This window comes from Cottoperca gobio, chromosome 8 (assembly GCF_900634415.1).
Source record: "Cottoperca gobio chromosome 8, fCotGob3.1, whole genome shotgun sequence".
In the NCBI taxonomy this organism is placed as follows: Eukaryota; Metazoa; Chordata; class Actinopteri; order Perciformes; family Bovichtidae; genus Cottoperca; species Cottoperca gobio.
The window spans coordinates 9,985,253-10,003,783 of NC_041362.1; the positions used below are offsets into that span (position 1 = coordinate 9,985,253).

At 39.1% G+C, this 18,531-nt stretch overlaps 1 pseudogene; it reads left to right on the plus strand.

Annotated features, from left to right (window-relative positions):
• Positions 1-18,531, plus strand: part of LOC115012151 (nuclear GTPase SLIP-GC-like) — an 85,613-nt pseudogene that overhangs the window by 39,948 nt on the left and 27,134 nt on the right.

Genomic DNA, 18,531 nt, shown 5'->3' on the forward strand with positions numbered 1-18,531 from the left:
TGTGACACCTGCTGACAAGAGTCACCAATAAAAAGTAAAGAAGAAAACATGTTCATAGTTTTAGAGACTGTAGTAAACCTGTTGAGGACATCGTCAATAGTTTTCATGCAGAAACTATCCTAAGCCTGACTGACAGTAGACAGTAGGACTGAGCCCTGCCACATTATGAAGCTGCAGCATCTCAGCAGGTCTGCACTGCGATGACATTTTAAGCTCTGGAAGATTCTTGTGTTGTTGCACTCTTCACTGAATTTACACTGCAAAACGTCCTTGTTACTATTTAACTCTCTTTCAGAAAGCAAATGTTTTCTGCAGAAGTGACAGAAGCATAGCAGTTTGATAACGTTGCTTTGTCAGACAAGTTTTATTTATTTTTTTAAGTCATAATTTACCCAGAATTTATATTATTTTAGTCTGAAGATAGTATTATGCTTGAGTAGGCTGTTCGTTGATGGATTTCTTCCTGATTTTTAACACAATCTTTAGTATATTGGTGTATATTTTTCAAACTAACCCATGAACCATATTTAACCTCTTGTACAACAGGGATAAAATCAGAGATTTGGAGACAGACAAGAGGGAGGTGGTCGGTGTCTTTGGTAAAACGGGGGCTGGAAAGAGCTCTTTGATAAATGCCGTCATTGGAGAGAAGGATCTCTTGCCCTCTGGAGATATCAGTGCATGTACCACAGTCATGATTAAAGTGGAGGCTAACATGCAGAACTCAAAGTATGAGGCACACATTGAGTTCATCACAAAAGAGGTAAAATGAGCTGAATATGTTTGTTCACTTGAAGCTATTTTGAAAGTTATAATGTAGCTGCAGAAAATAATGCAGGTGCTAATTACACAACATGCCATCTAATTGAACTAAGTTTTTATGTTTTTCATTCAGGAGTGGAGAGATGAGATGTGGTCCTTGTTTAATTTCCTTCAGCATAATGTGGATCAGGAAAATGATCAGGAAGAAGATCAGGAAGAAGATCAGGAAGAAGATCAGGAAGATGACGATGGTTATCAGGACACTGAGGAAAAGCTCTCAGCGCTGTATGGAGAAACATGGAAAAACAAATCCCTTGAAGACCTCGTGAATTTCAAGCATTTCAAAGAAATTCCAGAATTTCTCCAGTCCAAGAAGAAGATTCTGACATGTGAATCAGTAAGTGAGGCTAGAAATATTATATGACTTCATAGAAAACATTCTTACTTGTCTGTCAAATATGGAGGTTTATGTAATCTGCTTTCCGTTTAGCCATTCCAGGTTGGTGTAGATTAACGGTAGATCAACAAATGTAAAAGTAAATTCAGTTTGTGAAAAGTACTTAAAAAAGGACTTTATCTATCTAATTTATCCTTCATCGGAAAATCACAACAAACATCGTCTACAAGTTACTAACTTACTTGCAAGAAGCTCCTGGATAATTCTAGGCACGATCATGTTTAAATTTAAATGTAAAACCTAATTGTTCACTATTGCCAAAAAATAATAATTTTGACTTTTTGCTTTTGTTGTTTCAATGATTGGGTTTCTTAAATGCATCTCCTTTTTTAATCTCATCCTGTTCTAACTCTTTTACGCAACTTTTGAAGGCAATTTAAAGTTGGAGTTTGTTCATAAAAATGAAATTCCCTTGCATTGTCTTAATGTTACTTTATTATTTATTTTAGGCTAAAGAGCTTTCTGCTAAATTAGTCAAATACACAAGAAGTGACTCAAAAGACGGAGAAGATAAAGATGTGAAGAGGTGGTATTGGCCACTGGTGAAGTGCGTGACTGTCAAGGTGCCCAATAATAAACTTCTCCAGCATGTCACACTTGTGGATCTGCCTGGAAATGGGGACCGTAACAAGAGCAGAGACCAGATGTGGAAAAGGGTAATTTATTCACGTTCAATTCTCCTTATTGTGTATTAGTGTTGTCTGGGAACTGTGACAAAGCTCTGACATTCAGTAATCATAATGAACTTCCAGGTTGTTGAAAGTTGTTCTACAGTGTGGATTGTGACCGACATTAATCGGGCAGCATCAGAGAGGGAACCCTGGGACATCCTGAGAGATGCCAGTAGCCACATGGGAAATGGTGGCGAGTGTCAGAACATTCACTTCATCTGCACCAAATCTGATCTTATTGAAGATTCAGATGATCTGTGAGTGATTTAAGATGCCAAAAGTAGATATTTGAATTGAACATTCAGTTTAGACGCTTAGTTTGGCGGCCAAGAGGAGAATCTCTGGAAACATTGGTTACGTTAGTATCCTGGTTTTGATCATATTCAGGATATATACATGAAACATGAGACACCAGGTGTATCATGTCCCTGTTAACATGATCATAACAGTATCTAAGTTTATGATTGTCTGCATACAGGTGTGTCTTGATCCCTCAACATCTCTGTCATTCATATCTGTCCCATTGTTGTTGCCTCAACACATTTTGTTCTCTGGCTGTCTGAACTATGCTGGATTTAGCTTCTCCATGTGATCACTGTTGATGGAAAGCAATAGCGAAAATACATATAAGAAATAATTTGCATTGTAGTACAGAAGTAAGACTTTCCCTTTTATTTCAGCTTGTTTATCATAATTATATTACATCATCATGTTTTTCTGATTAAATTCTACATTATTTGAGTTCATGTCACACCTGCAACATAGCAGAGAATGATCAGAAACCTGAGTGAGTAAGTATCCCGGTTCTTACCAGAGTCCTGAAGCTGTCATATCCAGGTTCATGAAACAAGGATATGGCCCGATCATAACCAGAGTACAGGTGCACATGAAACACACATACTGAGCGCAGCTGACTTGAGAACTCCTTAAGAAACTAATTATAAACTTAACACAACTAACTAGACTAAAATAGTTATTAGTAACAGGTATGGATTTAACAAAAGATAACTTTGGCTTTTATTTTAAGAGGAGAGAAGACGACTGTATGCAAAGAATGTTGGAATTTGAGTTTTCTGCTCCAAATACTGTGAGCTGTTCCACTTGACACAAATCTTTTCTTATAGTTCAGCAGATGGTGTTCGTGCTTTCATACTTAAGGAAAACGAGCAAGCCAAGAAAGAAGTGAGGCAAGAATTCAGCGAACTACACCAGGTTAAGGTGAGTTGTATACACTACATAACATAAACATAAAGATTGTCGACAACTGCAAGTCTGTATTAAAATCAAATCTTGTTTTTTCAGAAACATTTCGGTGATAAATGTTTAGAAGTGTTCACAGTGAGCTCCAAAGAGTTTCTAAGAAAGAAATGTCTACAGCAAGATGACACTGGTGAGTGAAGTCTCCATGCATGAGCCCTGGATAACAGAAATACAGTATATAACTTATGGAGCTGAAATTTTCATTTGCAAATGTTTTCAGATGCAAATCAAATTTTTGGGGTTTCAGATCTTTTTTATTTTCAGATCATATTTTATTCAGTTTCAGACTTTTGGTCCTGATCTGATGTGGGGGGGCTTGGCTTTAACTGAGAGGTGTTTAAATGTGAGTGACGGCAAAACAAAGGCTGAGGACCTTCCTCAATCATGTTGCCTTCAGGAAACATAGGTATAGTGAGAAGTACGATTCAACACTTTCTATACACCATATTTCTGTGATTGGCAGTAAAAAAAACTGACGCCGTCACAAAGTTCTGTTAAGCAAGTTGTCTTAGACCGTATTCGGTACCAATAGCAGTACAAGATCAATAAAGTGACAGATTGTGCAGTTCAACAGTCACACTTCAGGGATTGAAGTTTCCCACTTCCACTTAGCAGTGTGGACGCATGAACTAGCTTTATGCTGTTTGCTATAGTGTTAGTGAATTTTACACTTTTTACAGTGTCCAGCTCAAGTTTTAGTTAGACTGCTTGCTTCACGGATCTTAATGGATTTATTTTACTGCCAATCACGGGAATATGGTGTATAGAAAGTGTTGAATCATACTTGTACCTACATTTCCTGAAGGCAACGTGATTGAGGAAAGTCCTCAGCCTTCTTTCTTTTGCTGTCAATCACATTTCAACACCCCTCTCAGTTGAAGCCACACCAGATCAGCGCCAAAAGTCTGAAGCTAAAAGTACGATCTCAAGACAAATTCTTTTCTATCTGAATCTGAAAAAATTGAATTTGCAAATGAAAAAAACTCAAATCAAAATGAAAATATATTTATTACAAAAAATAACAGAACTGAATCAAAATAATATATATATTTGAACGTTTTTGAAAGTTCAAGATCAAAACTTGAACTTTTCTTTTTTACCAATGATCAAAACTTTTGGCCTGGATGTAGCTCCATAATAGCTCCAATACATATTTTGTTTACTTTAATCACTAATAAAAGACATTTTAATATATATATATGTAATGTCAATATATCAATAAATGTTTTACAGAAATACCAAAACTTCAGGAATTCCTGAAAGGTCTCAATGACCGGCACTCGGAGACATTAAACTATGTGTCTAGAGCTCATGGGATTCTCTCTCTGATGCACGGGGCGAGCCGTAGAGAAGGGGTAAGATCAAGTAATAAAACCTCTCACATTGTCTTTGTCTAATCATTTTCATGGCAAAAATGTAAGCTGAAGGATACGCTCAAATTCAGTGTAAACATGGGAAAGTCAGAGACAGACCGCTTACATGTAATGTCACCCCTGCAGACGTTTTAGCCACCAAGGTAGTTGATTTCATGAAAGAATGCTATGAAGGTAAGATAAAAGATCATGACATATAAATCCTGACACAATAAAAATACATATTCATGATGATTGTGCAGAACATTTTAATTGAATGTTTTTTCTGTTTTATTATAGAAGCAAAAGAAATCAAAGGACGGGACTCGCTGAAAAACATGAGGGACATTATTGTGAAACACGTACATGATTCAAAGAACATCATGTTTCAGCAGGCTAAAGATGATATGTTGAAGAAGCTAAAAAAATTGAAGGTTTGTCACATTTTATATTACGTCAGGCAGTGATGATGATATAGTAAAACATGTTGTGCTGCACATCTTTATCTTTATCCATGATTCTAGGTCTTCATTTACATAAAGGATTTTTCTATATTGAAGGGGAATATGATTCATTCTTAAAGCTGCTTTTCCCACTGAAAACCCAGCAGACACTTTCACAAACATTCAACTATATTAAGCTTAGACAGAAACATACAAAGGATTATAGCTTTTAACTTTAATGCCAACTCTGAGCAGCCCTGTGAACACATCTTAACACTGATTTCATGTAGGATTCAGTTCATCTTGAATATTATGACACAATATTTGACAGTGTGAGTGACAAGTGAGAAATATTTTCATCCTAATTTAGTTTAAGATCCTGCAGAAACTGGAGGAAACCATGCAGGAATCAATCGAGCTGTCGCTCAAGACAGAAGGTGTCTCGATCCCAGGTAAAGGGAATGTAACAAAATCACAAAAAATACTGTAGATACTTTACTGAAATTAAGAAGTCAATACATTTCCAAACGTGTAATAAATAGTGCACTTGTTTCAAACAATATGTTTTTTGTTTTTTAGATGTTACAGTGGAGCTTGAGATGGTGAAGAACTACTACAATGAGCTGATGGGAAGTCCAGATACAGAATCACTTCTCTGGTAAAACCTTTGTTAAAATATACATAATGCTCTGATGATGAGCGCTTCTGAATAACGCTCATCAGGGATTAGATGATTAGAGACGTTAGGCCTCTGGGTTTGATCTCAACCATTTTTGTCAAGTTTTTATCCGTGTACTCTTTGAGTGTTGTTTTGATGTGTACTTTGTGTTTGCTTGTTGTGAATTACACGCAAAGAGATTTTAGATTTCTATTATTGGTAGAACACTTTTGCTATTAAGTGATTAGAGGCAGGTAGAAAATGTGAGGGGGGGGGGGTTCCTTACTCGGATTTAAATGAGGGACATTGTGGTTTGTATTGTACGGGTCTTAGCCACCACTCCACTAAGATGTCCCAGATACTTTTTGTTTTATTGATTTAACAATTTATTTCTTCTTCTTGAATATATTTTCATGTTTTTCATTTGTTATTTTACTTTATAAATGAGCGTGCTGAAATGTCAATGATTTGATGGATGTCTAACTTTAATGATGAACCTTGGTTACAGCACAAACTGTAGGATAGATTTGACATAGACTTTAAAATTTTCATAGAATGGAAAGAATGGAACATGTGGACACAGACGGGCCATAAATGTGGACAGGTATCATCTGAATTTTATTTTAATACTGCTTTTCATCCTTCACGGTTCCTTTCTTATTAATGTCCAAGAAAAAGAATAAATTAAAAGATTCATGTCAAAGGTTCTCTCTTTTAATCCGTTTCTATTGTAACATAAACAGATGATTCTCCAGCCTTGTTCTTGTCTAAACCTTCATTAAAACAATCCTAAAACTTCTTACCTAAAATTAAGTTTTCTGAAACAAATCTACATTACAATACACAAATATTTTTACTTACGTGTGATCTTGCATTTGTAACTCTTACAGAATGTATTTATACTGTGTACTGTACAGAAGGACGCTTGCAAATTTAGTAATAAGCACTTATTGAACAATTCAAGTCAGAACCATTGTTATAGATCAAAGTATTACGGTAGTACAGAGCGGACCCAGGCGCAGAACACAGACAAAGAGATTCAATGAGAATTATGAGGATTTTATAGCAGTAAGACAGGGATGTGAGAGGTGCTGGAGAATGAAGGGGATAAGCAGGCAGGCGAGCTGGCAGGCAGGCAGAAGGCTGGTTCTGACCACACAAAGACAAAAGGTTAGAACTGGCCAAAAACACAGAGCTACAAAGATAGCGTGAGAGCGGTCTGAAGGCAACTACCACTTGCAGTGGAAACAACAATCTGACGATGAGTGGAGGGAAACCGAAGGAGATATACAGCTGAGTGGCTGATTAGATAGGAGGCAGGTGAGCTGATAGCAACGAGGACCAGGTGTGCAGGTGGAGCTGTAGAGGGAGGCAGACACACCCATGACACACAACTCCCATGTCAACTCCACCTGTAGGATGGATTTTACACAGACTTTAGGCTTCTCAAAGAATGGAAAAATTGGAACATGTGGACACACAGACGGGCAGAATCTTGTGTATATATTTTGCTTATTTCTTTCGCTATACATTTGTGTGTGTGTGCGTGCGTAAGAGCATATTAATAAGACTATTTATAAAATAAATATTTAAATAAATCAATAACTACACAGGCGACATTTAGTACGTGAGCAGTAACTTTACGCGCCCCTATAGGAAACAAACCCACAAGACTTTAGGTTTCTTTTTTTCGGTTGGGTTGGGCAACTTTTGAGAGCAATACCTAGAACTCCTAACATGCGCTTGAATGCGACTCTCGAGCCATAGGTTCCCGACCCGTGTCTTAGCACAAAAACTGGAAGTCAATACAATACTGTAACTCACATGCTTTAGTAAACTAGTTTATGAATGTGGTGAGTGTGTTCATATCTCTGGTGTACTGTTGGTGAGACTTTGAGAAGTATACTTTATAGGTGATGATGAATGCAGTAGCATTAGTTAAGGTGTGGTGGTTCTAATTACAAGTCTAGTGGTGTATGAGGCGATAATAATACACATTTTTAACTAGATAAAAGTCTCAATTAATGCCAAGTTTCGTTTCATACTGCTTACAGTGCACCTTAATGACCATGCCCTCAAAATGACCCTTTCTGGGCAGATGAAGTGGCTACACATTTCACATAGACACACAGGTACATACACAAAGTGCATACACGATGTACCTAGGCAGGAGTAAACTGTTTGCAGGCTGTAGGTTGACAATTTGCCGAGTCAGGTGCTGCTCAAGACCCTGTCTGTCTTGAAGGAGCCGTTGTTTGGCCAGTTCTGGGATGGTGTGCTGTTCCACAGAGACTGGGTGCAGCTGTCACCACTGAGCAGGGTCATGGAAAGGTCTGGTCAGCTGGGCTTGGCACTGGAGGCAGGTGAAAAGGGACTCATTTGCAGAGTCACCAGTATATTTGGTACAGTTAGCTACATCCACTGCAATCCAATACAGTAAAATACATACTTCTTTAATATTGACATATAGTGTCAAAGAGGTGTTGTTGCACTATACTGTATATAGCAGCATCCTGAAAAGTGTGACTTCAAGAGGTGATGACGGAGCTTCTGTTAGCAGTTGGCGGTTAGCTTGACTTTAGAAACATCTACCCCAGCTCTGGGGCTTGTATCCCGGGAGGGGGACGACCCCGATTCCCCTATTAATTGACAAACTTTCTGTTTCTGTCGTTACACAGGTTAGACCAAGGTGTTACTATCCAAATGACCATTAGCTATAGGAACAGGAAAGTTAATAGTCTTACTGAGGGAACAAATACTTTACGAGATTTAGGTGAGATTGGAGATTAAGTTAATTTCATGTTTAATTTGTTAATTATTTGCTAAATTAGAGGCTACACTTTTTTTAGTAAAATGTCCTTCATTTCTGATGAGTTCTTATGTTTAGAAATGTTTTTAATGTGTTTTAGGAAGGGAACATTTGGCAGATTTTATTTGTCCAGTCTGGGACCGAAGACCAAGACCAAGAGGTTATGTTCATTTATGTCAAATGTTTTAGCACTGAATCTGGATGTCCATGTCGGCTGGATACTTGTACTTATTGCATGATGCAATAAAAACATAAATACTACCTCGTTATTACATTAGCACTTTGAGTTCTGTTTACGCAAATGAAAAATGCGCCTATAAATATAATTTATTATTATTATTATTATTATTATTATTATTATTATTATTATTATTATTATTATTACATGATTACCCCAGTAATAACCCCAAGTAATTCACAGACACTGACTGACGCTACAATATATTATACATCACATAACAAAATCCACAAGGAAAGCATTACAACTTCTTCTTCTTCTTCGTCTTCGTCTTCGTCTTCGTCTTCGTCTTTTTCTTATTATTATTGTGTTTTATCCATCCATCCATCCATCGTCTACCGCTTATCCGGGATCGGGTCGCGGGGGCAGCAGCTCCAGTAAGGAACCCCAATCTTCCCTTCTCCGGGCCACATCCTCCAGCTCCGACTGGGGGATCCTGAGGCGTTCCCAGGCCAGTGAGGAGATATCATCTCTCCACCGAGTCCTGGGTCTTCCCCGGGGTCTCCTCCCAGCTGGACGTGCCTGGAACACCTCCCTAGGGAGGCGGTGTTAATGACGTTCTCCGGGATATGCTTAATCGATTTGTGTTCGTGTATCTGGATGACATCCTCATTTTTTCATCAGATGAGGAGACCCACATACAGCACGTCGGTTAAGTGTTACGACGCCTTCTCGACAACCTGCTGCTTGTCAAGGCGGAGAAATGTGAGTTCCACGTCAAGACTGTTTCGTTTCTGGGATTTATCATCGCTGAGGATAGCATTCGAATGGATGAGGCGAAGGTCAGTGCAGTCACTCAGTGGCCTACCCCCACCAGTCGGAAGCTGGTGCAAAGATTCCTGGGGTTTTCAAACTTTTATCGAAGATTCATTAGGAATTACAGCACTGTCGCAGCGCCTCTACATGCCTTGACCTCGCTTTCTGTCAAGTTCTATTGGAATGAGGGGGCTGAGAAGGCATTTCAACGACTGAAGACAAGCTTCGTTTTTGCTCTCATCCTGAACTTGCCAGACCCCCAGAGACTGTTTGTGGTGGAGGTGGACGCGTCAGATGTGGGGTTGGGAGCAGTTCTGTCCCAACGATCAGTTTCGGACAATAAATTGCACCCATGTGCATTTTTTTCCAAGAAGCTGTCACCAGCAGAAAGAAATCACGATGTCGGCAACAGGGAGTTACTTGCCATTAAGGTGGCGCTCGAGGAGTGGCGACACTGGCTCGAAGCAGCAGAGCAGCCATTCCTGGTTCTTATGGACCACAAGAACTTGCAGTACATTCAGTCGGCGAAGAGACTGAATTCCCGGCAAGCCCGATGGGCTTTGTTTTTCACCCGCTTCAAGTTCACACTAACCTATCGGCCGGGGTCTAAGAACATAAAGGCGGACGCACTATCCCGCCTTTTTGATCCCAACCCGACCCCCAGACTCCCTTCATTCGTGTTGCCGCCTTCTCGTGTTGTGGGAGCGGTAACCGGGGAATTGAGGAGAAAGTAAGAAATGCCAATATAGACATTCAGATTCCTGAGGGGGGGTCTGATAATCGTCTGTTGGTGCCAGAGCAGTTGTGCCCACAGGTGATTCATTGGGCCCATACATCTCTCGTTTCCTGTCATCCCGGGGTTCGGAGGACCCTGTTCGTCATTCGGCAGCGGTTCTGGTGACCGTTCATGGAGAGGGCGGTCAGGGAGTACGTGGCTGCCTGTTCGGTATGTGCACGCAACAAGTCCTCACGTCAACCGCCATCGGGTCTTCTACGACCCCTTCAAGTGCCACATCGTCCTTGGTCAGAGATTTCTATGGATTTAGTCACTGGACTACCCATTTCAAAGGGACAATCCACTATCCTAACCGTGGTTGACAGTAAAATGGCACATTTCATTGCATTGCCCAAACTTCCGTTGGCGAAAGAGACGGCGGAGGTACTTCTCTCTCAGGTGTTCCGGATCCATGGTTTCCAGAGGGATGTGGTTTCCGATCGGGGTCCTCAATTTGTTTCGCTTTTTTGGAAGGATTTTTGTGAACTTTTGGGAGCCAAGGTTAGCCTTACATCTGGGTACCATCCCCAGTCGAACGGACAGTCTGAAAGGATGAACCAGGAGTTAGAGACTTGTCTACGGTGTCTCATCTCCCAGAACCCCACAACCTGGAGCAAGCACCTAATCTGGGTTGAGTATGCCCATAATACCTTACCTGTCTCTTCTTCTGGTTTGTCCCCTTTCCAGTGTGCGTATGGATATCAGCCACCTCTGTTTCCGGACCAGGAATTGGAGGCCAGTGTTCCTTCAGCCCAAGCTATGGTTCTTCGTTGTCGTCAGATGTGGAGTCGGGCAAAACAAGCTCTCCTCCGCAGCTCCGCCACCTATAAAAGGGCAGCTGATAAGAGGAGAATCCCTGCACCCAGTTATGCTCCAGGACAGAGGGTGTGGTTGTCCACCAAGGACCTTCCTCTACGGGTGGAGTCACGCAAATTGGCTCCACGGTTTGTGGGCCCATTCCCGATCTCCAGGGTCATCAACCCTGTAGCAGTGAGGCTGCAATTACCACGGTCCATGAGAGTACAACCCACCTTTCATGTGTCTAGAATAAAACCTGTGAAGGAGAGTAATTTGGTTCCCACAACCAAACCCCCACCTCCCCCCGGTTCTTCGAGGGGGGAACGTCTACACGGCGGTGAGAGAGGGGCAGGGGTCGTCAATACCTGGTGGATTGGGAGGGGTATGGTCCTGAGGAGAGACAGTGGGTGGCTACCAAGAACATTGTGGACCATACTCTGATCCAGGATTTTCACCTGGGATGTCAGGTGCCGTCCCTAGAGGGGGGGGGAGGGGTACTATTAGGTCTTGGCCTGTTCGTTGTTTTGTGTTGTGTTTGTACTTCCTGTTTTATTTTGTTAATTACCTGTTCTCTGTTGTTTCTACTTCCTACCCCCAGGTGTTCCCAATCTGTTCGTTAGTGTCCTCACCTGTGTTTCGTTCCCTCTCACTTCTTGGTGTGTATATAGAGTCTGTTTTGTTTGTCTCTTGTTGCCAGTTCGTCTTCGTACTTCGATGTCAAGAGTTCCAGCATTAGTCCCGTCTTCCTGTTTCCTGTTTCCCAAGCGTTTGATTCCCCGGCTTCCTTGACCTTGTTTCCGTGACTCGATTCTGCCCTTGCCTGATCCTTGTCTGCTGTACTGCTACGCTGAGTATCTGCCCGTGTACCAAACCTGTTTCCATGACCCGACTCTGCTCCTGGATTACCCCTTGATACTTTGTATGATCAACTGTCTATGTGTGTACCATAGCAACTGCAAAGCTTTCAGTAAAGACAATTCCCATTCAACATTTATCTGCCTCTGTGTCGTGCAATTGATTCCCACCTCCCTTCCGTCTTGATCGTACTGTTACAACATAGATAGAGTTTTAGCATCGGGGAGATCGATGAACTTAGGATACATATTATCTATCTTTACAAAATCAACCCCATAAAAGGTTTTTTTTACAGTTTTGTAAGAAGTGAGATTCTGTCTTAATCTCTCTTTTATGACAAAGTGAACACAGGCCTCAGCCTCCGTGGTGAGCCAATCAGAGAAAGAGTTGGGTGGGAAAGGGGCGTAAAGTAAATTCGGGGGCCTTTATTTATGTTGTGAACATCAGCAATATATCCAAGTATCTTTTATTTACTGTAGAAATTCTAAATGTTTTAATGATTTGCTGATACCGACCGATACACACACCAACATGTGAATAAGGGGATAAGCCGACTGGCACTTATTTTCTTCCACTTCAAGCACTGGAAGCAATGAAACAGCAGCGCAGCATCTGTGAGAAAGAAATGACAGATTAGTCAGTTAGTTGTGATGTAACTTGTGAGCAAAAATATCTTTTGACACTTTCTTGAGTCTGCCATAATCAGTTTAATAACCTCTAATTAACCTAATTGATCAGAACTGTCCTGAATAAAACACAGTTAATGACCTTGTCAAATGCATGCTAAATTCCCTGAAGTTTTCCCTTATTGTCCACTGCTCAAGAATAAGGGTCAGACTCTGAATAAAATAATATTTATGTGCACAAATAATCTAACCTCATGTTAAAAGATTGGTACACCCACTTGTTCACTGCAATATCACATTGACTTGATTGTCAGTAGTATTCAGTTTGTTGATGTTGTTTGCTGACATTGCTATACTCTCTTAAAAAAAAGTTTTTTTGTTTGTTTTTTAAATGCCAAATTGTCATGTTTTCTATGACCAGAATAAATTCTGAAATTATTTGATTTTTCTGGACTCTGATTCACTATAAAATGGAAAGATGTTTATACTGAAACTGGCTTGACTCAACAAGCCATGCAAGGGAATAAATTATGGTAAAAGATTGCATGATGCAGTGCTGTAGGTAATAATATAATTTAATCTTTTAAATTAAGTTTTGTGCCTTTAAAGCACATTAATCTACATCAAGAACATGCATGTAGATTAATGTTCAACCTATTTGCGCTCAATTGTTTTCATGATTTTAGAAACACATTGCATGTGGTTTCAAAGGGAAGTCTGTTTAAGATAAGAAAGCCTTAGTTTTATGTGTAATTTTGGTGTGGACATGTATAACTGGAACCAAAAGCAGCTTACTCACCATTGCACACACCCATAGACTAACTTCTGCAAAATAATGCAAACCGTTTATCCTGGAGAGATACTAACCCTTAAGACAGGGATGGGCAGCCCTCACCCTCAGTTTCAAGAAATCAATCTGTCAGACACATTTTTTTTGACCTTCCCTATCTTCAAAGTTGCCCATCCCTGCCTTAAGGCATACAAGATAGGCCGCTTGCTAAACACAGGGTGTTTTATTGCAACATAATTTGTGTGTGATGCCTGATATTATTGCGCTTTCTCTCTCTGATCCCAAATGTCTTTCTAACTTTTACTGTCATATTGTATCCCACATTCACGATTCCCACAAACTTGAGTGAGGAAGTCACTTCATGTATCTGAGAGCTATTAGTGAGTTTACTGAGTGATGTTACTGCTTCAGAAAATAGAAGTAAATGTACATAAGTACTAAGTGGTGATAAAAAGCTGTATTAAACAAGATGCCATGTTCCATGTTCTTGCATCAGTAAGTAGCACTTTGCTAACATGAACGAGCATAAAACCTTCCATTAACATTAATCCTCAATGAAAAACACACTTCTACTGAACCTGTTTGGACAAGAAGAGCAATCATTATTGCTGTCACCTGACGAGGGAATGTTTAAACAAGTACACAGAACAACTTGCATACACTTTCTAAACTCGATTTTAAGAAACAACTTTTAGGAGTTTTCAGTAAGAAGTCAAGAACAAGGCTGAAAATCATTTGTTTATCTTACAATAGAAACTGATGTGAGAGAGAACTGCAATGGTACATTTCATGATATGCTTTGCTTATACTTATATGCGTACATTGTAGATGTGTTTGTCTTAGTTTCACACGGTACCAGTTAGATACATTCCACTGTTTACTCAGGAGGTATTTCTCTTATCACTCTCTTTGGGGAGTAGAGGACTAGGGGTAATGGCATTTCATTAGGGTCATATACTTTAGGGGACCCAACCAAATGGGGCACATGGTCTGGTCTATGTCATGGGTTTATAAGCTTTACGACTCTTCCAAACCTCCCCTTTGTTTACCTTTAAAATATATGCAAAGAATAAAGAGCTCTAAGACTACTTATTTCCTCAGGTACCTTTATTTCAGTATAAAAGTTATAATATAGCTGCAGAAAATAATGCAGGTGCTAATTACACAACATGCCATCTAATTGAACTAAGTTTTTATGTTTTTCATTCAGGAGTGGAGAGATGAGTTGTGGTATTTCCTTCAGCATAAAATGGATCAGGAAGATTATCAGGAAGAAGATCAGGAAGAAGACGATGATTATCAGGACACTGAGGAAAAGCTCTCAGCGCTGTATGGAGAAGGATGGGAAAACAAATCCCCTAAAGAAGAAGAACTCATGGATGACGAGCATTTCAAAGAAATTCCAGAATTTCTCAAGTCCAAGAAGAAGATTCTGACATGTGAATCAGTAAGTGAGGCTAGAAATATTTTATGACTTCATAGAAAACATTCTTGCTTGTCTGACAAATATGGAGGTTTATGTAATCTGCTTTCCCTCTAGCCATTCCAGGTTGGTGTAGATTAACGGTAGATCAACAAATGTAAAAGTAAATTCAGTTTGTGAAAAGTACTTAAAAAAGGACTTTATCTATCTAATTTATCCTTCATCAGAAAATCACAACAAACATCGTCTACAAGTTACTAACTTACTTGCAAGAAGCTCCTGGATAATTCTAGGCACTATCCTGTTTAAATTTAAAACCTAATTATTCACTATCGCCAAAGAAAATGTCTTTCAACTTAAGGTTTGCTACTTACTAATTAAATTGAGACTTTTTTATTTTGTTTGTTCATCAAAATGAAATTCCCTTATATTGTCTTAATCTTACTTTATTATGTATTTCAGGCTGAAAAGCTTTCTACTGAATTAGTCAAATACACAAGAAGTGACTCAAAAGACGGAGAAGATAAAGATGTGAAGAGGTGGTATTTGGCCACTGGTGAAGTGCGTGACTGTCAAGGTGCCCAATAATAAACTTCTCCAGCATGTCACACTTGTGGATCTGCCTGGAAATGGGGACCGTAACAAGAGCAGAGACCAGATGTGGAAAACGGTAATTTGTTCTCATTTAATTCTCCCGATTGTGTATTGGTGTTGTCTGGGAACTGTGACAAAGCTCTGACATTCAGTGATCATAATGAACTTCCCGGTTGTTGGAAGTTGTTTTACAGTGTGGATTGTGACCGACATTAATCGAGCAGCATCAGAGAAGGAACCCTGGGACATCCTGGAAGATGCCAGTAGCCACATGGGAAATGGTGGCGAGTGTCAGAACATTCACTTCATCTGCACCAAATCTGATCTTATTAAAGGTTCAGATGATCGGTAAGTGATGTAAGATGCCAAAAGTAGATATTTGAATTGAACATTCAATGTAGACACTAAATACTGTGAGCTGTTCCACTTGATACAAATCTTTTGTTATAGTTCAGCAGCTGGTGTTCGTGCTTTCATAGCTAAAAAAACGCAAGTCAAGAAAAAAATGAGGCAAGAATTCAGCAAACTACACAAGGTTAAGGTGAGTTTTATAGACTGAAAGAAAATCCAACACAAAGATTGTCTACAACTGCAAGTCTGTATTAAAATCAAATCTCATTTTTTCAGAAACATTTCAGTGATGAATGTTTCAAAGTGTTCACAGTGAGCTCCACAGAGTTTCTAGAAAAGAAACGTCTACAGCAAGATGACACTGGTGAGTGAAGTCTCCATATATGAGCCCTGGATAACAGAAATATATAGCTCAAATTCAAATATGTAATGTAAGGTCAATATATCAATAAATGTTTTACAGAAATACCAAAACTTCAGGAATTCCTGAAAGGTCTCAATGACCGGCACTCGGAGACATTAAACTATGTGTCTGGAGCTCGAGGGATTCTCTCTTTGATGCACGGGGCGAGCCGTAGAGAAGGGGTAAGATTAAGTAATAAAACCTCTCACATTGTCTTTGTCTAATCATTTTCATGGCAAAAATGTAAGCTGAAGGATACGCTCAAATTCAGTGTAAACATGGGAAAGTCAGAGACAGACCGCTTACATGTAATGTCACCCCTGCAGACGTTTTAGCCACCAAGGTAGTTGATTTCACGAGTTTCTGTTGCTTCAGAGAAGATGCATAACCACAGTAATTAAAGGCTGGTCGTACTCGAGACCAACAGAATCAGGGAGCATTATAGTTGTATTGCTTTAAATACTGAATGTGTTGTGTTTGGTTTCAGGCTGACATAAAGACAGCTGTGTGCAAAGACCTTGAAGAAGAGCTGAAGCATGAACTGGAAAAAGTCAGGAAACCAATAGAAGAGACTTTTCAGGCTTTTGAAAAATGCCTCAGTGAGGGGGTTGAAAAATCTAAGAGTTCATGTGAAGAAGTCTTGAAGTCGGTCATACATCCTCCTGTACGTACTTTAGTTGTTATTACATCAAAACTACTGATTTTGCACTTCCTGTGAATATGTCTTTAAAATGTTTATTTTGTTTCAGGCTAAGAAAAGTCGTGCTTTTCACAGTACATTGAAGCGTATAGTTGAGAACAATGGCATCCACAAAACAAAAAAAGGGAAGCAAATAAATCTCAATATGAAGTTAACTTCATGCCTGACTGACAGCATTGATGAGAAATTCAAGGAGACCTTCCCGTAAGAAATGACTTAACTAAGACATAAAACCCTGTGTTGGCTAAGTTTACAAATGATGGGGAATTATTGATTCTACATTATATAGTTATACAAATGATGTATTACAATACATTAAATTACATGATTGAAATACAAACTTGTCAATGCTTCATGTTTATGAAACATTTCTTCCTGTTAACATGTTTCAGAAATGAAGGAAAACGTGGACCATTCAAAGGAGTCATCAATAAGTTTTCACTTGGCATAAAGAGGAAGAGAGAGAAGAGAGAGTACAAAGATGTTAATCTGCAGCTGATCTTTCTCAGGACAGAGGTAAAAGATGAGAACAGTACCGTCCTATTCATTAGTCCATTATCAAAGCTGTTTGTCCAGGTCATGGAGACTTGAGCACAAACATCAAGTTGGTAACTGATGACTGAACATTAAAGAATTAAATGCAATCAAAATAGATATTTTTAGCTGTCAACATATTTATATACACTGTAAATGAAGAAGTTAGAAGTTAGATAGAACTGGAGAAAAAATAACTAATGGGGTTTTGTTTGGTTTGAGGCTGACATGAACACAGCTGTGTGCACAGACATTGAGTTAAAGATGAGGCGTAGTCTGACCTGCACTTCCACATGGTGGAAAACAGCTCCCATTTTAAAGTCACTTTGAATAATGTACTGCTTTGTCACGTAAAATCTGGAAGGAAAGTAAAATATGAGCCATATTTGTACTACTTTGATTTATTATTAAAATAGGTTTATTTATGCTTCATATTTTCTCTCTAAGGAAGAAAAAATGAAGACAAAACTCAACAAAATCATCCGTGAGGATAAGAAAATGATCTACAGCAGTCTGACGACAACAATTGAGAACACCATGGAAGAATGCTATAAAGGTAAGATAAAAGATCATGACATATGAAACCTGACACAATAAAAATACACATTCATGATGATTGTGCAGAACATTTTAATTTAATGTTTTTCTGTTTTATTGTAGAAGCAAAGAAATTCAGTGGAGTGGGCTCACAGAAAAACATTGTGAAGCACGTACAGGATTCAAAGAACGTCATGTTTGAGCAGGCTAAAGATGTTATGTTGAACCATCTCACAGAATTGAAGGTTTGTCACATTTTATATTACGTCACGCAGTGATGATGATATAGTAAAACATGTTGTGCTGCACATCTTTATCTTTATCCATGATTCTAGGTCTTCATTTACATAAAGGATTTTTCTATATTGAAGGGGAATATGATTCATTCTTAAAGCTGCTTTTCCCACTGAAAACCCAGCAGACACTTTCACAAACATTCAACTATATTAATCTTAGACAGAAACATACAAAGGATTATATAAATTATATATTTAACCTTAATGCCAACTCTGAGCCGCCCTGTGAACACATCTTAACACTGATTTCATGTAGGATTCAGTTCATCTTGAATATTATGACACAATATTTGACAGTGTGAGTGATAAGTGATAAATATTTTCATCCTAATTTAGTTTAAGATCCTGGAGACACTGAAGAAAACCATGCAGGAATCAATCGAGCTGTCGCTCAAGACAGAAGGTGTCTCGATCCCAGGTAAAGGGAACCTAACAAAATCACA